We start from the raw sequence: 24162 nt of genomic DNA on the forward strand, positions 1-24162 counted from the left end.
AACCACGGGAGAGGAGAGGGCTTTTGCCCTCAGATCCTGCTTGCTGGTTTCCCAGAGCCACTGTGAGAACAGGATACTGGACTTGATGCCCCATTGGCAAGCTCTTCTTAGGTTCTTATCCATCCCCACTGAAAGCCCTACTGACATGATTTGGAGCTGCCCAGGGGTGTGTAGCCCCTTGAGAAATATACCCAACCTGGGGAAACTCTTCCCTCAACCCTCTCCCATGTTCGGGATAAATTGGAGGAAGGGGCTTGTTGGGGAGAAGGAAGCAACTCTCCTTTGGGGGGAGGGAACTCTAGATACTGTTGCTCCCTCCCCCCATTCTGCTGTGACTCAGAAGAATGTCCAAGTGAATTGATCCCAGCCTCTCCCTCCAATGCCATTTGCTTTCCTCCCTTCCTCAGAGATGGTTCAGGGCAGAGGGCAGGATGTTTGTTTGTTTTCCCCTTAAAATTTATACACTATTTAATCGTAAAAATGAAACGAAAGACAAGCCAGCACTCGATGCAGTTTACCGAAAAGGTTACATAATACTATTATCCATATGAAAAATTATCAATACTTTTGAAAAGCTAAAATAGCAATAGACTTAAAAACAGATTAAAACTCACATCGGCTTTCTAAACATTTGAGGAGGCTTCTTTAAACAAAAATGTTTTTAGCAGGCACTGAAAAAGAGTACAGTGAGGGTGCCTGCCTGGTATCGATAGGCAGGGAGTTCCAAAGTGTAGGCTGGCACACTAAAAGATCTAGCCCTTACAAATGCAAAACAGGTGTTATGTGGCATCTGTAGCAGTGTGTGTTCTGCTGATTGGAACATATATTGGGTAAGACAATGTGGTGCAGGATCTTGCTCCACCCGCCATTCTCATTGCTTACATATTCCTCCAATGAGGAAATGCAGTGACTAATGGCTGTGATATGACTTGTGACCGAAAGGGCTTTCAATTACAGGAAGAATAAACATTGCGAACCCTTCCTCAAAATAAAAGAAAGAAAAAAGAAATTAACATAAGCCAGTGGAAGGTTGGGAAGTTTACGGATAATGCATCCATCTGATTTAGTTGTTTTTCAAACCCCACATTAAGCAAGTCTCTGTGGTTTTTTTACATTTTCCAACACCCTGCATTTTGCATCCTGAATGAGACCGCATTATGGCCAGAATACATTACCAGGTTGCTTCGTCCTCTGAGATAATGTACTTTTCCCTTTGCAATATTCAGGTTCAGAAATATATTAATGGAACAGAATGGCTTAACGTTGTTGAAAGAGGTAATTTTCTATGTCTTTCTTTTTCCGCTGCAATTTTCAAAATTATATCTATCTTTATGCCGACACACAAAACAAGAGTGAGTGTTGAGGCTCCCGGACGATGCTCCGAGTAAACCTTGATTCACGTGAGCTGGGTTGAAATCCCATCAGCAGAGAAAATTTAGAGCAAAATAAAAAAGAGGTTTTGTCAAAATGTTGCTCGATATGATTTCTGTTGTGGCAATTTCCACCTGACAGTTTTGCAACTGTTTTGGAACATTCTGAAAAGGGAGAAAGCTGCCAGCCTCAAATTTCCTGAAGAAGGGGACATGACATTTGTCAAGTTTTAGTTGCAAGGAGAAGTCTCGTAGAATTCAGGAGTGGTGATGAACTGGACTCCTCTTAAACAGGCTCAATAAAATCATTCTTAGTCTTCTCACTTTGAGAACTGCAGTTATGTGAAGGAAGAAGGCAAGCGTTGAGATCTTTAGTGAAGAATATTTGGCAGCCTCCTCAAAATTAAAACTCCCAGGAGCCATCATAGTTAAGCAGGCATAGAATCAATATAAAAGTTGTGGATATTTACAGAATGTCCTAAAAGGCTTACAAAGGTTAAGAAGAAAATAACAATGGAATCATCATCAACAACTCAGGAACCCAAGTCATTGATTCCATTGAGCCTAGTATTGCTGGCACTGACTGGCACCAGCTCCCCAGGATTTTAAACATAAATCCTTCCCAACCCTACCAGGAAATGCTGGAAATTGAACCTGGGCCCTTCTGCTTTCAAAGTTAATGCTCTACCACTGAGGAACGCTTCACAATAAAATGCAATAGTATGGAGCTAGATAGAGAGATCCTAGGTTCACACTACATTGAAGTTATGCTGCCACCACATCACCAGAAGGTATGTTGTATGCTATGCCTTCTCAGCCCAGAAAAGGAGAATATACACATACGCAGAGAGAGGGGGTAATTGACAGACACCCACCTACCTGGTGCAACTGACTAGATGCAAGTGACCTCCCCTTACCTGGTGCACCAGAGCGAGCAGTCGGGAACAGAGCTGGCAATGATACCGACATGTCACCTGGAAATGGAGACAGCCAGTGATGTTAGACTCATAGAACTGCAGAGTTGGAAAGGAATCCAAAGGTCATCAAGTATGGCCCCCTGCAACACAGGAATCAAAGCTAAAGACTCCCTGACAGGTGGACCTCCAACCTCAGCTGAGAAATCTTCAAGGAAGAAGAGTCCACCATGTTCTGAAGTAGTCCATTCCATGACTCTTACCTCCTGAAAGTTCTTCCTACTGTTTGGTTGGAATCTCCTTTCTTGTCATTTGAATCCTTTGGTTCACATCCACCCCTCTGTTGTGATGATCCAGGACCAGTCTTATATTTCAGTGGGGTCCCATGCAACACCAAAATCTGCCCCCACCTGGCCTCTCACCTTCTGTCGGATGTCAGTTGAGGTGCCTACTGTGACACCCCAGAAGCTTTGCATCTGGTGCAACTGAACCGGTTGTGCTCCGCTACATTTGCCTTTGCCAGGACATCACTCCACCGCAACCTCCTCACTCCAACAGTCACAGTGGTGCCTTCCACAGGGCATGGTGCTAGGAAGCTGAATGTCACGGTGCGGTCTACGGGCGATCGAAGTCCCAGCTGAGGACGTCGGGACCGGGGACAAGATGGCAGGGTGGGAGCAGGAACGAGAGTCCAGAAGCCAGGGGTCCGAGGGTCAGGAAACAGGGAGTCACGAAGTCAAGGGTCCGAGAGTCCAGAAGCAAGGAGTCAAGAAGCCGAGGTTTGAGGATCAGGAAGCAAGAAGCCAAACACAGCAAGGCAAGAAACGTGTTGCTGTGGCAAAGAACAAAAGGGAAATGCTGACCTTATATCCCTTCCCGGCTCTTGCCACCAGGTGCAGTGAATTACCAAGTGGCCTTACCTGTACGGCTGCGCCTTGCCTCTCCAGATCAAACTTAGGAAGGCCCCAGTCCTGCGAAGCCCTACTGGCCACAGGGCCTGCACACACTCCTGACACTGAAGACAGCAGTTGGAGCCACCCCTGCAGGAGGGGAAAACACCTCCAGTCCCCTTTTGCATGCCCAGACCAAAAAAGGAATGTCATGGGGGGGGGAGAGATGAGGAGTTTCTGAGATGCAAATCTGCACTGCAAATATTTCAGAATAGCTCCTGAACTCTCAATGAGAACTGCATGCATCAGCCATACACGCCATGGGATATCGCATCCCAGGATTACAGGGGCTCTGATGTGGTACAACAGCTCATATTTTTACCAGCTGAGGGTCCATGGTATGAATGGAGGGCAAAATGCCACACTATGATAGGAAGGAGTCCCTGCCAAACACACCTGAGCCAATCAGGAGAAGAACCGCATAGACCAATAGCATGTCCCCCTTTGTCATTAAATAATGCTATTTCATAATTACAACAAAGAGAGGAAAGCAGTAGTCCCCTGCCTCAGTGCCCCAGGAACAAGAATGGTTTAATTAAGGGCCAATTAAGAGTCTATGCATCCGTAATGGCTATGCTGAGAGTCTATGCATCCGTAATGGCTATGCTGAACAGGAAGCAATGGCAGGAGCAAAAACTGCAAGAAGGGAGCATCTAATTAAAGCTTCAGGACACCTCTGCTGACATAGACTTCCCTCCAAGTAAGCTTTATAGACCTAGCAGTTCGAAAGCATGTCAAAGTGCAAGTAGATAAATAGGTACCGCTCCAGCAGGAAGGTAAACGGTGTTTCCGTGTGCTGCTCTGGTTTACCAGAAGCGGCTTAGTCATCCTGGCCACATGACCCAGAAGCTGTACAGTGGCTCCCTCGGCCAGTAAAGCAAGATGAGCGCCGCAACCCCAGAATCATCCGCGACTGGACCTAACAGTCAGGGGTCCCTTTACCTTTAAGCTTTATAGAAGAATCTTATCCATGGAGAAGGGAATTGCCATTAAACATAACTCTATAGGAAATGCTATTTTTATTCTTCTCCCAGCTGACTGAGGGAAAACAACGCTTCAAAAGCACTCAGTGATCTGAGGGCAGAAGGGGCACCAGCTTAGAAGAAGGGGGTTGTGGGATACGTGGAAAGTATTCAAGTGGGTGAGCTGCACCACCACCCTGGAAAAGTGCCAGCGCTGGCCTTTACAAGAAGACATCACATGGCTTGAGACTTTGATTTGGCGGCATGGATTTCATCACCTGCTTCTGCTCAGCTGAGTGCTAGGGCTTCTGTGGTTACTATAATGGTTGCACGATCCAGCTAAAGGATGATGCACCAATATATTTGCATCTCTGAAAAGCAACAGGTAAATTTGGCATTTTCTTATCCAGGTTTGAAGTGCCTCCCCTTCTCTGGCATCAGTTATAAAACAGGCTAATGGTATTTCTAAAATGCACGGCTTCAAGTGATGTTTCAGAGCGTGGAGGTTTTTTAAAAATGGTTGCTGTTGCTGTTTTAAATGCACTGCATAATACGCCCAGTTGTAGAAGACGAAAGTCTATTTTAGCAGATAAAAATCCCAGCTTTAAGATCTCCCCTCGCTGCTGGTCTCGAGAGAGAAAATGTTCTTGGCGTTTTCAGATGATCCAGAGAAAGCTGTTCACTTCTCCATAGGCAACTGATAAATTACCGTACTGTGACACCTCCCCCGCTGTCCGAGCTAATGATCTCTCTCCAAACAGCCGATGTATTCTGGAGGGTTGGAGTCGAGCACTTCACGGCTGGTGCAGAGAAATAATCACAGTGAACTTCATCTCCAGAAAAGGGCCATGGGTCTATTTCATTTTTATTAGCGGCAAGATTAATAGGGCCTGGGGTGCTTTTGTTTTGCTTGGTTTTAGTGCTGAGAAATCTCCCAGCCCATCGTTTGTTTTCAAACCGTTCCTATAATCTGACATTAATAAACCTAATTTGGAAAGCTCCAAAAAGCAGTGCACTGGATTCCCACACACACACACACAAACAGGTTAAGAGCTTGTTAATAGCTTGCAAGATATTGCACTTGGAAGTCTGCTGCAGAATATCTGATGGGAAGACTGTGGTGGGCCCAGATGTTTGGGAATTGGAGAGGACTCATGAGAAGCACAGACAGATGAACTAGTCTCCTCTGCAGCTGAATTCTGGCTGCCCCCTTCCCTGATGCTTTTGTGGAACTGTGTAGTATATAATGGGGGCAGGAGACTGCCTGGTGTGGCATGTTCTTAAAGAATGCCTCCTCTGGTTCTACAAATCTCCCTGGCTTCTCTTATTCCCAAAGACCTGGCCTCTCTTTGTCTTTCACAATAAAAACCAGACAGTGTGTCATCATCGTCCTCCACACACCCCTGCCTTCTTTGCCCTCCTTGTTGCTCTGTTGTTAAAATGCTCCTTCATTCATTACGGTTAATACAATCAGTGCTATTTTTTTTAAGGAGAGGCACACTTGTGTTTTGAAAACCAGGCAGTATGTATCTCATGCATTTCCTTGCCATTTTATATTCCCTGGGTATTTTATTACGGAGGGATATTTGCATGAAAATAGCATTTTTCTTTCACAAGGATTCATCTGCTCCTGTTTTCTGCAGTCCCTCAGGATTTTACAGTGGATGAGCATTGTGTATTCCTGCTGCTGTCACATACACACACAAAAACACCCAATTATTTAAATTATTGTAACTTGTGTGGGTTTATTTTTTCCTTCATGAATTTGCTGTTCCGTCAGAGCTGCACTGAGCTGAAATAGACAGTCCCAGGCAAGGCAGTCGGATTAAATTGACAGCAAAAAAAAAGATCCAAAAGATCTGGACGGGACATTTCTCTCTTACAGGGCACCATATGGAAGAAAATGGGGTCAGGGAGTCAAGTCATGCACATTTCCACTCAAGAGAGCTGGTTCGTTTTGGTGGATCCATTCTAGGCTTAAGGCTGACAGCACAGAGTGACCTCAGACCTGCCATACTGGGCCACACCAAGGATCCTCTCTCTAGCTGATCTCTCCAGTTGGCCACCAACCTAGATGACTTTAAAAGAGGATTAGACAAATTCATAAATGAGAAGGCTATTGATGGCTCTTAGTCATGATGGCTTGACTCTGCCTCCACAGTTGGATGCAGCAATGCTTTTGAATACCAGTTGCTGGAAATCACAGGAGGGGAGAGGGCTCTTGTTCTCAAATCCTGCTTGCAGGTTTCCTACAGGCATCAGGCTGGCCACTGTGTGAACACAATGTTGAACTAAATGGGTCACTGGCCTGATCCAAGAGGCTCTTCTTATGTTGAGTCGAGGCAGAATCAAGACTGGAGTATGCATGGTTTTTTTAAGAGAAGGTGCACAGAATTTTCTGTATGATTCTGCCTGAGGCTTTCATACATCCATACTCATATTTCCCAATCACCTCATGAGCATAGCCCCCTCCTTTGCTTACTTGGCCCCCTCCTTGCTATTCCCCTTAGCGGTGTTGGTCTTGTTAAGCTGCTCTGCTCTGTTCCTGTTTGTGCTATAGTGTATCAGTTTCTTGTCACAAGTGGTCTGTATCAATATCCATATAGAAAATGTGCTTAAAGTACATTATTGACCATGGACTTCCCCCCTCCCTTGCTAACTTAATTGCAACAAGTGTACCCACTTAACACTACGTATTGTACACTTTAAAAAAAAGAGACTCCCACGATTTATGCAAGTTTTTAAATCATTTGCAAAACAAGTTCCTTCCCTCATTCTGCTTTGCTCACTCCAAAAGCAATTTAGTTCTTGAACCATCTAGCTTTTGCCATGCCTGTTCATTAGCTATATTCACTTAGCTGCTTGAGCAGCTGTGCTGTTTAATGGAGTTGGGTGTAAAAATAAAATACAATAAAATGAGATTAATGGAACTGGAAATGAAATATAATGAAATGAGATCTGCATGCAAACAGTTTTGGCACAGTATATTGTCCCCCTAGAAGAGACTGGTGCATGTCCATTGCTGTAGAAAAACATGGTGGACCCTGAGGCCTTGTCTTCTGAAGTCAGCAATCCCACACATGTGCTCTGCTACCCTCTAGTGGTGTGAGTTTCTCCATCTCTAGCCGATTGAAACACATGAAGTTGTCGATCTAGGTTTGCATTATCTGCTTGGATAGGTGTTGGCTTTCTAAGGTGGAGCCCTTGCCATTTGAGAGCTTTGAACTGGAGAAGTCAAGCAACAAACCTGGGCTCCTTCTGCAGACTGAGCTTACGCTCTGCCACTGAGCAGTGACAGCTCTCACACCTCTTCTGTTTCCTTGCTAGATGCAAATAGTTTCCTAGTGTCTTGTACAAATCAAATTGATAAGAATGAGCTCAGGGAACGTGTTTTAAAAATCGCATTTATACCCCACCCTCTACCTCCAGGGAGCTCAGGGTGGTATGCACTTTATCCTCACAATAACCTTTGAGCAGGGCCAGATTTAGGTCTGATGGGGCCCTAAGCTACTGAAGGTAATGGGGCCCTTTATATGTCCAGCTGTCCTTTGTCAACAACAAATTGCCACTGTTTTTTTGTGTTGAATATATGCTATATGGTAATTTATGGACCTACTAGGAATCTAAAGCCATCTGCACATAACAAAAGCCCAGCAGGCGGAGACCATTATTTACATCATAGGAGCCTACACAACACAAAACACCATTGCTGTATGTAGGTTTTATTTTATTTGTGTTTTATCTTATATTTTGGAAATGTACATCTAGGTTTTTTCCCCTTTAAATTTTTTTGGGGCCCGCAAGAGAGTGGGGCCCTAAGCTATAGCTTGTTTAGCTTATACATAAACCCAGCACTGTGAGGTAAGTTAGTAGTAGAGACTGTGACTGGTGCAGGGTCACCTGTGTGAGTTTCATGGCTGAAGTGGGGCTTTAAACCCTGGTCTGCCAGATCCCAGTGTGACACTCTTAACACCGGTGCTTTTTCCCCCAGGGGGTACTTAAGGGTACACAGTACTGGCATTTTTTGTGGTTAAAAAGTGTGGCAATTATTGTAACAACTTCATGGTGGCACCTGTTTCTCAGGGGGGGGAGCACTGCTTACCACTATTCCACACCTGTTTCTAAACAAAACTGTTCACAGCCCTTTCTCAGAAGGAGAGAGGGGGAAAGGAGGAAGAAATCACCTCCTGAAGCATGCAGATTCCTCTCTTGCCTATGTCTTTCTCTGATGCTATTTGGGTAAGAGCAGAGCATGATCTCTCTGACTTCCACAGTAGCCTGCCTCCTCTCCATTTTCTCTGGGGGCTCTGTAGTAAAATCAGGTGGAGGCATGACCTTTGCGAAAGGGCAGTTCCTGCGTCAGCAGCGTCTTCCACTGTTTCATGTCATGAATCCCAGAAGGCAAGGGGTGTGGATTCCCAGGCCCTCGACCTTTTCTCAAACCTGCTGGCGCTGCTCAGCCTGCAAATTGCTGTGCTCACCTTGCAAACAGGAGGGGATTTCTAGGCAGATCTCCTTCAAAGAGGATTGTATGAGCTGGTGCCCCATAATTAGACCCGCTTGGATTGGAGGACTGCTGTTGGGATCTTTCTGTCCAAGAAGGCAGCTGTCACCCAGCCTTTGCTTTGGCAGGAACTCGGTCCTGCTGGTTTTGCATCCTTGTTTCCCCCTTGGCATCTCAAAAAATACCTAAAGACCCTGTTCCCTCCACCACAAGACACAAACCTGGTACTTTGACAGGTCTTAGTGCTGCAGTGAGGGGTGGAGGAGGAATTCAGTTTTGTTTGCCTTTTAATGAGAAATGATCCAAGTGACACTTTTCCACCCAATACAGAAACCAAAATATGATTCTTCTAAGAAATGTGCAATTCTCTGAATTTTGCAATTCAGTACTTGAACCAACCAATGTATTTTTAAAATTGCATATATTTGGGGAAAGCTTGCATTGGAATGTATCCATTGGTCAAAATAACATACAAAAACGCATTCTGTTTGGGGAAAGTGCATACAAAAATGTGTATATTAGTCAAAACTGCATACAATAGCATGTATATCAGGGGAAATTTGCATCAAAATGCTAAAGAATTTTCATGAGGTTTTTTTTTTGAAAAAAATAGATAATTGATGTGGAAATGTGTTGGTGCTGACCTTTAAAGCCCTAAACGGCCTCGGTCCAGTATATCTGAAGGAATGTCTCCTCCCCCATCGTTCTGCCCGGACACTGAGGTCCAGCTCCGAGGGCCTTCTGGCAGTTCCCTCACTGCGAGAGGCCAAGCTACAGGGAACCAGGCAGAGGGCCTTCTTGGTAGTGGCGACCGCCCTGTGGAGCGCCCTTCCAGCAGATGTCAAAGCGATAAACAACTACCTGACATTCAGAAGACATCTGAAGGCAGCCCTGTTTAGGGAAGTTTTTAATATGTGACATTTTAGTGTATCTTTCATCTTTGTTGGCTGGGGAAACCCAGCCAGATGGGCGGGGTACAAATAATAAATTATTATTATTATTATTATTATAAATGTGAACAACTGGATTTAAGATGGTAAAAATGAGAAACTGAGAGAAACTCAGACTGGCACATTCATCCATCTCCCGCTGTAACTCTACCTTTCAATTCCATTTCCCTCTTCATTACAGAATCATAGGATTGTAGAGTTGGAAGGGACCCAAAGGGTCATTTATTCCAGTTCCCTGTAATGCAGCAGAGAACAAGCTTCATCTTCGATGGGACAGCCCTTCAGATACTTGAAGATGACTAACCATACCCAGCTCCCTCAACTGCTCCTCATAAGGCTTGTTTTCCAGACCCTTGATCATCTTAGTCAATCTTTACTGCACACATTCCACCCTGTCAATATTCCTATTAAACTGTGGTGCCCAGAACTGGACATGGGATTCCAGGTGGAGTCTGACCAAGGCAAAATAGAGTGACACTATTACTTCCCTTGATCTGGACACTATACTTCTGAGGATGTAACCTAGAATTGCATTAGCTCATGTGGTTGGGGTGTGGGGAGCAGTAGTGGCTGGTGGGGCAGTGCAGGGAGTGTGGTGTTGCTCACCTGGCCTCCCAGCACTGCACGGTGGGGAGATCCGTATGGCATGGGCACAGTGATAGGAGCATCAGAGATTTCCACTGCCTACTGCCTCCCCCTCTCGGTAATGGGCAGAAATTCATGGTATTGGGAAGTCAGCTAAGCAACAACACCATTCCCATGCCATCCCACCAGCCACTTACTTGAAAGGAAGTCCCAGTGAGATTGACAGCTCTGGGTTGCTCCAGGTGGGCTGAACTGACCCAGGGCAATCCAGGGCTACTCCAGGGCTAATCTAATTCAGCCCAGGTCCTGAATTGGCCCAATTTGGTCTGGGATTGGGCCAAATCTGGGAATGGGCCAAATAATAATAATAATAATAATAATAATAATAATAATAATAATAATAATTTATTTATACCCCGCCCATCTGGCTGGGTTTCCCCAGCCACTCTGGGCGGCTTCCAACAAAATATTAAAATACAATAGTCTGTTAAACATTAAAAGCTTCCCTAAACAGGGGTGCCTTCAGATGTCTTCTAAAAGTCTGGTAGTTGTTTTTCTCTTTGAGATCTGGTGGGAGGGTATTCCACAGGACAGGTGCCACTACCAAGAGGGCCCTCTGCCTGGTTCCCTGTAACTTCTCACAGCGAGGGAACCACCAGAAGGCCCTCGGCACTGGACCTCAGTGTCCGGGCAGAATGATGGGGGTGGAGACGCTCCTTCATACCCTGGAAAAAACAAAACTCACATAAACACATAGGTTGTGTGGCTGCGTTTTTTTATTTCCATGGTGTAAAGTAAGTGGAGTCTCTCTAAAGAGAGAGAAAGTTAAATCTGGCATTACAAAGTCCACATCAACGCATTGCTGGAACCAATTCTCTTTCCTTGGAGGCCGTGAATGGCCATCAATCACTTGGTCCCCCTTTCTGAAGGAAGAAGGAAATGGGTTCTGGGAACCTTCTTGAGGAGTGACAGAAAGACAGAGCGAGGCAGAGCCTTTGGGTGGATGCTCTGTTGCCTGCCCCATTGCTTGACAGAAACGGCTTCAGAGCCAAACAGCTGCAGTCCCAGGGAACCTGTCAGCATCAAGCCAGGTGCCAGCGGTAGGTTTATTAAAAAGCCATGAGAGAATAATTAGATTAAAATGCAACAAGTCAAAGATGACGAATGGAGCATGTGCAAAAGCTTCCCAGGGTGTTAACTGTTTTTGTGTGTGTGTGTTCTTGATGATGCTAGAAGCAAACACCACCTGCTTTGGACTCTGAGTAGACTTGCCTGGGAATTACTTGATTGACAAATACACTTAAAACATGGTCAGAATGTTGACTGCGAAATGCCCCTTGGCATCTGAATAAAAAGACAAAGTGTAAGACGTAGGAAAAATGTTGGGATGCACAACATCAGCCCAGGGTTTAATACAGCTTGTGACTGTATTTTGAAGCCTTTCTGCTTCCTGGGTGTTGCCTTCAAGCAACATTAGAAGGGTCTCCCTGAATGAAGAGTTACATCCAGCAGAATACATAAGTAAGCAAATCCTCAGAGACCTTGATAACATTAAAGCACCTTTAGGAGAGAGACCTGGGTGAGCTCAATGGTTATATTTGTTGGAGTCAGATTTGGGATAAGCATCCTTTCTGATCATCCTTGGTGAAAGATGAAATGCACTCATATTAAGACATAGATGGTATTTATATCCCTCTCTGCTTAGGTAAAGTTATCAAAAGTGTCTTGTCACAATGCTGGAGAAATTGTGGCAACTTGGGGTCTTTTGTTCATATGTGGCGGTCCTGCCCATGAGTACACCCCTTTGGTCTTTTCCCATCTACTCTATAAATGTCCAAGATATTTTGGCTCCTGAGGCAAACCACATGTCTCCCTCCTCACCATGGAAGAAGGGGTAAGTGAAGATCTACATCAGAAACAAGGCGGCAGGATAAAGATCTACATTGGGATCTGCTGTGGATTCTGCCACCTGAGGCAGTCACCTAACCTTGCCTCATGGGTGGGCCAACCCTGCCAGGACCTCACCAATCTTCAGATATCTAAAGGACTGTCACATGAAAGAAGGAGCAAGCATATTTCTCTGCTGCTCCAGAAGATACAACCTGAACCAATGGATTCAACTGACAAGAAAAGAAATTCTGACTAAACATTTGGAAAAACTTACTGGTGGTAAGAGCTGCTCAGCTATAGAACTGACTACCTTAGAAGGTGATGGACCAGGAGATCTCTTCACTGGAGAATTTTAAGCAGAGGTTGGATAGCCACCTGTCAGGGATTCTTTAGCTGTGATTCCTGCATTTCAGGGGGTTAAACTAAATTACCTTTTGGGGATCCTACCCAATGCTACAATTCCATGATTTTTTGAAGGACTTCATAACTTACCTGATGATGGCAGCAAGGCTTACAGTTGTTCGACACTGGAGAGGATGCCCACTACATCCAGATTGCAATTCATAATTTTAATTCCTGTGCCTCATTACTAATCAAAGTAGCTGAGTTCATTCCATTGCTGTTTTTAACCATTGTGGTCTCTGTAATAACAATTTGTTTCTTGTTCATTTTCATCAGTTGGTTGGTTTCTCTGGCCTCTTTTGTACAATGCCTCCTGCTCCGATAATTCTGAACCTGCCTACCAAGCTAACCATGATTCTAGTTTAGAAATTGTTTCATAAGAGCTCTAAGTCTCCCACCAAGTGGCAGAGCAAATGCTTTGCACATGGAAGGTTCTGGGTCTAGTCCAGTGTATCTCCAGGAAGCAGAACGAGAACAGAGAGCTTGAACTAGGTCACTTTTGGGGTCCTTTTCAACTCTACAATTCTATTATTCTATTTTAAAAAAGCTCTTCCTGCTTCCTGAAAGGCTGAAGAACCATGGCAAGCCACAGCTGGTCACTTCCTCTCCACTTCTTTCTCTCCAATCACAGAAGCTTTTCCTTTGTGGCCTCATTCGAAAGATCGTCACAGCCTCCTGAAAGACGTCTCCATGATTTCCCCCACACTTAGGTGGGAAGAAGCACATGGCAAAAAAAATAATGATTACATGGTTATAAGAAGAATATGCTTGATGTTTGGGTGTCAAATGAAATGTAATTTTGAATGATATTTTTGCCCTTTGAATGATACATCATCCTTCAGAAATGCCCCGATCTGCCCCGTTATTAATGCAGTTTAGAATGAGTGGAATTGAAATGATAATGAGTTTCTAAATTAATATTGCAACTTCCCATTTCAGTATTTGATGAGCTGTATCAAAACTTCATTAAATCACTCTCTGTTTTGCCATCTCTGGTTTATAATCAGGGCTGAGAGCATTGAGTCTTGCTCCGGGAAACCAGTTTGGTCTGCAAGCTGAGTTCTGGTGGGCTTGTATGCATGATGGGCTGTGGTAATGGCACAAATAAGGGAGTTAATGATGTGTTTTTCAAAATGTGACAATAACACTTTTGATTGTTAAGTAAATATTGCATGCAAAATTACAAGGCTAACAAGATGCGACTTTTGCTTTCTGGCTTAGCATCGCATCACAGAAATTCTCCTTCTGAACACCTCAGCAGTTGGGAAAGGTATTGGGTTTTACACTAACCTTTGCCGCTGCTTTCACAGAGGCTGAATGGCATCTCAGATACAGATACAAAGCCTACTCTTCATTCTTTTGCTTAGGGTTCCCAGCACTCCCGGGCTAACTGGTAGCAAGGGGCTTTCTTTGAACCACTTTCCCGACCTTCTTTCCAGGCCATTAGAGCTGCTTACCCACACTTCTTGGACAACTTTTGCTGCTACCTTCTTATTGTGCCTCTTCCACTTCAGGCTGATAAGCCATCCTGGGACACAGGGCTGCAGAAAGGACAACACAGGCAAGTGAAAATGATGGAGTCTGAAGTAGATAAGCTTCCTCATCTTCTGGTCCTGCTGTCAGATGTCTCCAGGGATACCAAAGCTCTGGAAGTGCTCCGGATGGAACTTACAGCTGTGAGGATTGTGGGAGGGTGGATTTGGTCGAGGCACATATATCTGTAGCAGACGACTGGAGAAATGCAAATGCAACAACCCTCTGTAAATGGTAGGCTGACATTAGGACCTTACCAGAACTAACCTATTTATTCCAAACCCTTCCAATTCCCCTGACCCAGTGCCAGAAGTGGCAGAAAAAAACTACACTCGTTTATTTTCTCACACAAAAAGCCAAAAATAAGCCCCAAATACCTGCACCTCCCCTCCTCAGAAGGAGAATGGGGAATCCCCAACATAGAATCGTATCACATCACCAACCAGGTATGCCACATAGTCCTGTATATTCTGGAAGAAGAGATGAAACACTGGGTCTACTTGGAGAGACACCATTGAAAACATCCCCACAACAGCATACCCATTTCGCCAAAACAAACAAAAGAAAATTCCCACAACACTGAACAAGTTCACACAGTCCATGATTAAAGCATGAAATGGGAAAGTAGGCAAACTATCCCCATCCCCAATAAGCCCCCAGCCTGTCACCCACTATTCCAACGCGCAGCACAAAACCTCCAGATAAAAACCTGACAAGCCAAAGGCCTACACTCTCTAAAAGACTTCTACAACAACAACAAACCCATTCCAACACAAGGAATACATGTCAAACTAGGGGACACCCAAATACCTTCGCTAACATACCATCAACCACATGCCTTCTTAAACAATCCAGCAGTAAAATCAGCAGCCGCTAGGCCCTTGAACACCTTCGAAAACCTTCTCCTGACAGCAGAGGGACATGGCAAACAGATGGTATCCACAATATACAAAATACTACTCCAAAATCCCACAAACCCCCTTGACACAATCAAAGAACAATGGGACCATGACATAGACTATGAAATTAACTCCACCCAATGGACTAGAAAGTGGTCTAAACCTCACATTAAGTCCATATCAGCCCAAAGAAGGGACCTCACTCCAAAACTCACCTACAGGTGGTACTTAACACCATGGAAATTAGCACTGATGCGCCCAGGAACCTCACCAAGATGTTGGAGATGCTGCACCTCCACAGGCACATACCTCCACATGTGGTGGGAATGCCCTAAAATCCAACCCTTCTGGACAGCAGACCTACTAGAAATATGCAAAATAACTAATCCGATATTAGAACTCACCCCAAAACTGGCCCTACTGAACAGCTTTCAAGATCATAATGACCATTCACATTATACAGAGCTTATAACCCACCTACTCTCAGCAGCCAGAAGCCTCGTAGCCAAACACTGGAGAAACCTGTCAGGAGTAAACATGGACTAATGGTATCAAATAGTATGGGAAACGGCCTTACTAGAAAAGCTAATCAATAAACTGAAACTTACCCTGGGACAAATAGAAGAGACTGCCTTCACCCCAGTATGGCTCCCCTTTATCACATACACAGCCCAACAAGACAATAAAAATCTACCAATAGCATACAAATCAATCTGGCTTACCTAACCCAACAAGCCCTCCTTCCCTCACAAATGCAAACAAACCCCAATGCAGCCAGCCAAGACAACCAACACCCTGCCCCCCAACACCTCTCACTACCAAGAAAATGTAATAAATGAATAGAAAGAGAACCTACCCAGCTGACGGGTACATAAAACCCCACACGTACACTATACAAGAGAATATAAACCTCACCACCGCACCCCTCTTCTTCCCCAACCTTATACTGTACTCAACACTAATGTCTCACAACAAATGTAACTGATTTGTAAGAAAGCCTGTACAACCTGAAAATAAGAGACAACACGTGTACTTTTGTAAACCAAGAAAATATTTAATAAAAATAATTTGGGGAAACAAACAGTTGGGATAATCCACACATTAAAATTGGAGGCATACATGCTCCCCCACACCCCTCCCAAGCTTGGCATCAATTTAGTAACATAGATGAAAAGTTATAAAAGAGATCTTAAATGCCATTTACATCTCCTGACACAGAAGCCAGGATTAATTATACTAAAAAATAGATTTACATCCAGGCTGGGGACGCCTGCACATCCCTTGTGGGAATCAGTTCTCCAACCCAATTAAGCATATGGCTTCCTTCTGACATTTAAATTTACCTTTTTGAAGTACAGGCCAGTTCCCTCTTGTCCTTTTCCACATGCAGAAAAGCCAATCTGCATACCCTTTCTAATAATATTTCACACATTTGAACAGTTTTGCCAGGGCGTTTTTATGGGAGCTTTGTTTTGCTAGGCCAGAATGTATCTTGTTCATTTCTGCTTCTTCAGATAACTTGATGTTGAGATGAGGGAACCATGGTGTACATAGTCATTTTAAGTTTGGGAAATGCTAAACTTCCAGCAAATGAATTGTTGTCCTCCCATTTTACAAGTGGCAAAATGAGGCTGAGAGAAAGGCTTGCCCAAGGACATCCAGTTGAGCCCATGGCCAATCCTGATAAATATCATAATTATGCATGCTGCATATCCTTTGTTCAAAGGAGCCATTTGCTCAGAGATTTGGGCAGCCCTTTCCTATCAGCTGATATTCACACTCCTTCAAGGCTTCCTCTCTCCTTTTACATTCATGGCTTGTTTGGAAGAAAAACATCCAGGACCCCAAATTTGGATGTCAGGACACACTAAGCGCAGCATTGTTGTTGTTGTTGCTGCTGCTGCTGCTGCTGCTGCTGTTATACCCTGCTTTCATAGACGCACAGAACTGCAGAGTTGGAAGAAATCCCCAAGTTTTCATAGAAGCACAGAACTGCACAGCTGGAAGAGATCCCCATGGGTCATCTAGTGCAACTTCCTGCAATGCAGAAATCACAGCTAAAGAAGCCCTGACAGATGGGCATCCAAGACCTCCAGTGGAGGAGAGTCCACCATTTTCTGAGGCAGTTTGTTCTACAATTGAACAGCTCTTACCATCAGGAAGTTCTTCCCAGTGTTTAGCTGGGATCTCATTTCTTGTCATTGAATCCATTAGATCAGGTCCTCCCCTCTGGAGCAGCAGAAAACAAGCTTACTCCATTTCCCACATAACAGCCCTTTAGATACTGAAGATGGTTATCACTAAAGTTACCAGATTTTTTTCAATGAGTCTGGGAAGACTTTTCAACTTTCTACTAAATAGATGGATTTTGTCAAGGGACTGATTTGCAAATCCGGGGACTGTCCCTGGGAAACGGGGACATCTGGTAACCTTAGTTGTCACATCACATCTTCTCTTCTCTATGCTAAACATACCCATCTCCCTCAACCATTCCTCACATGGCTTGGTTTCCAGGCCCTTGATCATCTTGGTTGCCCTACTCTGCACACCTTCTAGCTTGTCTATATCCTTCTTAAACTGTGGTGCCCAGAACTGGATACTGGACTCCGGTTGGGGTCTGATCAAGGCAGAATAGAGTGATACTTTTACTTCCCTTTCTGAACACTATACTTCCATTAATGCAGCATAGAATTGCATTAGCTTTATTTGCTCTTGTTTCTGAGCAGGGCAGCAAGTGTCACTGAGTAGCATTAAAGAAACTTTTAAGCATGCTGCTTGTTCAAATGAAACCATAGTCTTCTTTTTAGCTGTGGTTTGGTATGGTGTTCAAACTTGGCCAAAGAGAGCTTTAAAACAATGTTTGTGTGCTTCTGTTTCTAAATGTATTTACTGCCTTTGAAGAAAAAGGCTAAATATTCGAATAAAAATAAAATAAAAAGTTTACTCTCCTTTCTAAAGTCATTGGCACCATTTCTTCTGTGCAAATGCTTTTGCTCCCCCTTATGGCTGAGAAGGCCAAAAGTTTTCCATCTGGCTCAGAGCTTGTTCATATCCAGCCGATGCGGCAGGAACTTGTCAACAGCGATAAATCCTAACGTAACCTTAATGGCTAAGCAGTTTAAACTTGAAATTGCATAATTCGATGAAAAGGATCAAGCCAACTAACCTCATTTCCTCAGACCTACAATCGGGTCGAACACAGAAAATTAATTAGGAAGCAATTCCAATACTTGTAAAATAATTAACGGAGCCACCAAGTCGAGCAGGCCAGAACCCACATGCGTGGCTCGGCGTTTTTGTTTGTTGTCAAGCCTGCCTATAATTAAGTTGTACAATGCCAAACTGGGATTATACCTAACTCCTCTCCCCCTCCCTCAAATTAAGCAGCTCTTTCAAAGCCCAGAGATAGATACAGCTAATTCATTTAAATTCTCATTTCAAGAGAGACATTTCATTTCAAGTTTGGTGCCTAATTACTTGGCCTAAACCCAACTCCTCTGCCATTTTCAAATAAAGAGATGCTTTCAAACCTCTACAACCCTTTAATTTTCTTTTCCTTTAAATGCTAATAAAGACACAAACCATCAAGAAAGTCCCAGGTTGAATTTAAAACAAAAAACCAGTACCACTTTTGACAGCCTATCTCTATAGTTCAGTGGAGATTTGTTTGCATACCCGTATAACGAAGGATCTGGATTTGTTCTGCAACCCTTTGTAATTCCCAACATCATCTTTTGTTGGAACATCATTGAGAAAAGTAATGACTTGGGTATAAGATGAATACTTTCCCTGATTTTGGGCAGTCCTGGGCTTTATCCTCCATGAATGGAACCCAGAGAGCATACACATAACCAAGGAAGCCACCTGAAGCAGAAAACCAATTTCAGCTTCTATTTCAGCACAGTTTAGCGATGGAGAGGTATCAATTGTGTTCAGTCCAGCTGCCCAGGTAGCCCACCAGGATGCCTTTGTAATGAGCAGGGATACTAATGCCAATGATGTTCTCCTTGGCACCTTTTTGGTGACTAACGCTCAATACCCAGCACCACTAGTGTCCCTAAGCCACCCCAGTAGATCTGCAGCGTTTCCTTGATCAATCACAGTATTACCTTTAAAAACATTCGGATTAACTAAATCAGATTGCACATGGTGAATATTGTATTTAGTTGTAATGCAACCAATTGCAAGTTCAAGAGCAGGATATGCAACATTTATGTGTCATCCAGAAATGAAAAATTACCCTAGAGGTTTCATTTGATTCCCCTAGAGGATTCATTTGATAATTGATTGATGTACTAAAACTGATGTGATTGACTAAGACGTCTTTCATCATGTGACAGCCATAAGAACAGCAGAAGAGCCTGCTGGTGGGTCAAGCCAGTGGGCCAACGAGTTCAGCATCCTGTTCTCTCAGTGCCCAACCAGGTTCCTGTGTGAAACCTGCAAGCAGGATTTGAGCACCAGAGCTTTGAAAATCTGGCATTATCAATGAAATAATAGTTGGTGGATTGTTCTGGAGTGCCATTTTAAAGGAACAAGGACAACATACATTTAGAGAAGATTGGAAAATGTTTATTGAATATATGGGGGGAATTGTGTACACTTGAAAATGTTGCCAGCATTAAGATAAATTCAACAGTGTAAATAAGTTTTGATGGATGTAATAATGAAATACTGAATGGTTTAGTTAATGTAAAATATGCAAGGATTTATGATATGGAAAATGAACCATGGAAAGTAAAGAAGGGAAGTCATTGATATTTTAAGGATGTTTAAATGAGTATTCTAAACTGTAAAACAGAAAATTTAATAAAAATTATATATTAAAAAAAAAGGAATTTGTTTACGATTAGTTGAAATGATTGCTTTGTTGAAATCCATAGGGCACTTCATAATTTCAGTAGCTGTGGGGGTTGAGCTTATCTCGTAAGGGGGCTGGAGGCCTTTAAAGTGTGCTGCTTTCTTCCTATTGAACGTTTCTTCAGTCTCTTGCACTCTCCTCAGCTGCCTGGGCTTCCTGAGCTGAACAAGCCCTAGCAGAGGACTCAATTTGGAACTCCATGCATAATGATACGAGGCAGGCACCTCCACTGGTTGTTTTGTTGTTGTTGTTGTTGTTGTTGTTGTTGTTGTGCTTCCTGAAGACATTCTTGTGGGAATGTTCAGGGTGGCAGGAGAGGATATATTGTTTATTAATATCTTTCCTAACTTGCGCTAGCAAGTTCCTTTACTTTAGTTCCTTTACTTAGCAGAGTGCATTCCCCTTTACACAGCAGAAAACTAGTTGCAAACTCGTGTGAGTTTCTTAAGACAATACGTAATTCAGTCTGGCTTGTCCAGATTGAAATGTGTTCTAATATTTTCCTGGTAAGACCCCTTGAATCCCTCCTAAAAGAATAAAGACACCATAGTCTTATTCATAAGCAATAAAAAGAAAGTTTACTCATGACCAGGCAGAGCACAGTGTAACCCCTGAAGGCAGGCTTTAGGCTTAAAGTTACAAACATGTACAGACAGGTTTACCCCATAAGGGAGATGACCTGGGGGACTGCTCAGCTGGCAGCCAGCAGTTCAGTCCAGGAAGTTCACAGGACAAAAGGAAGATGGAAAAGAGAGAGTGGCAGCTTGCCTTGGCCTTTTACCAGGTCAGGAAAGGTCACGCCCACCCACTAGTCACATGCAAGGAAGGATGCTCCACGCCAGGAGGAACAGGAAGTTTTGAATGGCTGGACCAAACATTCCCTTGCATGTCCACTCTAGCAAAACAAGGAATGTTGTATTTGACTTCTCCCGGTGGATTACATACCACAATTCTTGTTTAGATAAGCCTACTCCAATGTTTAGAAAGTTTGTAGGAGTTTTCATTTGTTTTAGTCTGTTTTATTGCAGTTTAAATCTCCTGCATGTTTAAATTACAGCTGTAATATATATATATATATATATATATATATATATATATATATATATGCAGGTTTTGGTGTCCTCGGGTGTCTTCCCGTGTAAAAGTTGGGGTGTCTAGGCGACGTTTCGACGAGGTCTCACTCGTCATCTTCAGGCTGGTGCTTTCGGCTTCTTGTTACTGGAACAGAGCAGGATCTCAGTGTTTGAGTTCCTATAAATACTGTTGAGGGGGTGTGGTGTATAGCCTCCAATGTTCTGGGCAGAGGGGAAGTTCCCAGGCTAGTGTGCCTTTTCTTCTTTTGTTCCTTGATTACTTGAGGGATATCTTGAGTGATTTCTTGAGTGATATCCTGAGTACCACTTAGGTGGGTCATTAGGTGTGGATTAGTTGCTAAAGTCTTTGTGTCTTGACCTCTTGAACTTTGTGAAGAGTTTTTCTGAGAAGATGGCTGTACTGCACTTAGTTGTGCTCTGGCTTGGCTTCGTGTATAGGGGCGAGCTGTGGTTTTGTGGCCTGTGTCAGCCAGATCTGTGTAGGGATTGCAGGGGGGTGCAGCATCCGGAGGTGCCACCATGGTTTGGCTACTGGATGGTGTCTGTAATTTATCTGTGGAGAGGGTCTGGGTTTGGGTCTGGTGTGGTTGATTGGTGATGGCGTTCTGTGTGCCTCTGGATCTGGTGTCAGTTTTTGTGGGGAGGGCTAATTTCCAGATGTCTGGCAAGCGGGATGTGTCGTCACGCTTGTTCATGTTGTGAGGGTGTTTCTCTATCTCGATGGCTTCCATGATTATTCTCTTGTGGTGATGTTCCATGTTAAAGAGCAATTTGGAATCTGCAAAATTAATTTCGTGTCCTGTTTCTTTCATGTGTTGGAAAAGAGAGGAAGTTTTTTCTTCTTTTTTGATGGCATTCTTGTGTTCTGCGATACGTGCATTTATTCATCTGTTTGTTTGTCCAATGTACGTGGCTGGGCAGACTTTGCAGGGTATTTCATAGACCCCTTGGTTTTCCAACTGGATTTTATCCTTGGGGTTTCTGAGGATATTGGCTATTTTTTGGTTGGTGCAAAAGGCTGTTTTGATATTGTGTTTATGGAGGATTTTGCTAATTTTATCTGTAGTGCCCTTGATATAAGGAAGGAGGGCCATGCCATTGTTTTCTTCTGTGTCTTGGTTTTTGGGGGGTGTTTCTTTTTGGATTAGCTTCGTAACCCTGTTTTGCTGGTATCCATTGGCAATTAACACATTTGAGAGATTCTGTAACTCAGTTGTCAAGTGGTCTTTGTCAGCCAGGCGTTTGGTTCTGGAGATGAGAGTCTTGGCTACGGAGTTTATTTGTGCAGGGTGGTGGTGTGATTGTGCATGTAAGTAGCGGTTGGTGTGTGTTTTTTTCCGGTAGATAGTGTGTCCTAGGGAGCCATCAGGTTTTTTGTAGATTAGGACGTCAAGGAAGGGAAGTTGGTTGTTGGCTTCTATTTCCATAGTGAATTGTATTTTGGGGTGTAGGCTGTTGAGATGTGTGAGGAAGCTATCCAGTTTTTCCTTCCCGTGTGGCCAAATTACAAAGGTGTCGTCAACATATCTGAGCCAAAGTTTGGGTTTGTGTTCTGACTTGTCTAAAGCATTGGTTTCAAAGTGTTCCATGTACAGGTTTGCGATGACCGGTGAGAGGGGTGATCCCATAGGTGCTCCTTCTATCTGTTTGTATCTTTGTCCATTGTGGATGAAGTACGTGTTGGTTAGGCAGTGGTTGGTCAGGTCCAAGATGTATTCGGGGGGATTGTATTTGTTTTGAATGGCTGTCAAGGCTTCATTAATGGGCACTTGTGTGAAGAGAGATACAACATCGAAGCTCACAAGTAGGTCATTAGGATGTAGGTTTTGCTTCTTTATTGTTTCTATGAACTGGAAGGAGTTTGGAACGTGTGAAGAGATGGATTCTGCATAGGGCTGAAGTTGCTTGGCGAGAAATTTAGCGAGATTTTGTAGAGGTGAGCCTATGGAGCTGACTATTGGTCTGAGTGGTGTTCCTTCTTTGTGTATCTTGGGGAGGCCGTAGAGTTTGGGGCATCTGGATGATTTTTCTCTGGGGATGATTCTTAGCTGGATTTCTTCACTGATAGGAGAGGCTTTTATTTTGGATTTGGTGGTTTTTTCCAGATAGGTGGTGGGATCTGTTTTTATAGGTTGGTAGGTAGGATCTTGGAGTAGATTTGATAGTTTTGCTTGGTAGTCCGATGTGTTCATCACAACAGTGGCATTACCTTTGTCTGCTGGGAGAATGATTATGTTGTTGTCTTTCCTCAGGTTGGTGAGTGCTTTCTGTTCTTCTTTGTGTAAATTGCTTCTGGGTGGTTTGCTGGAGCAGAGGATGTTGGTGACTTCAAGTCTGATTTTATTGGCTTCATCTGGGTTGATTTTGGTTAGGCTAGCTTCGACTCCGCATATGATGTTTTCCGTGGGGATGCGTCTCGGGGCGACTGCAAAGTTGAAACCTTTGGAGAGTACTTTGGTTTCATATATATATATATATATATATATATATATATGCTTTCGTAGATTTTCACGGGTACAGGAATGCAGGTTTTGGTGTCCTCGGGTGTCTTCCCGTGTAAAAGTTGGGGTGTCTAGGCGACGTTTCGACGAGGTCTCACTCGTCATCTTTAGGCTGGTGCTTTCGGCTTCTTGTTACTGGAACAGAGCAGGATCTCAGTGTTTGAGTTCCTATAAATACTGTTGAGGGGGTGTGGTGTATAGCCTCCAATGTTCTGGGCAGAGAGGAAGTTCCCAGGCTAGTGTGCCTTTTCTTCTTTTGTTCCTTAATTACTTGAGGGATATCTTGAGTGATTTCTTGAGTGATATCCTGAGTACCACTTAGGTGGGTCATTAGGTGTGGATTAGTTGCTAAAGTCTTTGTGTCTTGACCTCTTGAACTTTGTGAAGAGTTTTTCTGAGAAGATGGCTGTACTGCACTTAGTTGTGCTCTGGCTTGGCTTCGTGTATAGGGGCGAGCTGTGGTTTTGTGGCCTGTGTCAGCCAGATCTGTGTAGGGATTGCAGGGGGGTGCAGCATCCGGAGGTGCCACCATGGTTTGGCTACTGGATGGTGTCTGTAATTTATCTGTGGAGAGGGTCTGGGTTTGGGTCTGGTGTGGTTGATTGGTGATAGCGTTCTGTGTGCCTCTGGATCTGGTGTCAGTTTTTGTGGGGAGGGCTAATTTCCAGATGTCTGGCAAGCGGGATGTGTCGTCACGCTTGTTCATGTTGTGAGGGTGTTTCTCTATCTCGATGGCTTCCATGATTA

At 43.8% G+C, this 24162-nt stretch overlaps 2 long non-coding RNA genes across 3 annotated transcripts in view; one reads left to right on the forward strand and one right to left on the reverse strand.

Moving 5' to 3' along the window:
• Positions 1-826: 826 nt before the first annotated feature.
• On the reverse strand, positions 827-2873 carry LOC309375486. The gene is made up of 3 exons (XR_014170934.1): positions 2548-2873; positions 2288-2427; positions 827-1702 (listed from the first exon to the last, which is right to left on the reverse strand). It is a non-coding gene; the product is annotated as an uncharacterized lncRNA (long non-coding RNA).
• Positions 2874-4460: 1587 nt separating this feature from the next.
• The window catches only part of LOC309376604, a 59802-nt gene continuing 40100 nt past the window's right edge, over positions 4461-24162 (forward strand). For both annotated transcript variants that reach the window (XR_014171251.1, XR_014171252.1), the window contains exon 1: positions 4461-4581. This is a non-coding gene — a long non-coding RNA (uncharacterized lncRNA). The remainder of the gene's footprint in view (positions 4582-24162) is intronic.

This window comes from Podarcis melisellensis, assembly GCF_964234715.1.
Source record: "Podarcis melisellensis genome assembly, chromosome: 8".
NCBI lineage: Eukaryota > Metazoa > Chordata > Lepidosauria > Squamata > Lacertidae > Podarcis > Podarcis melisellensis.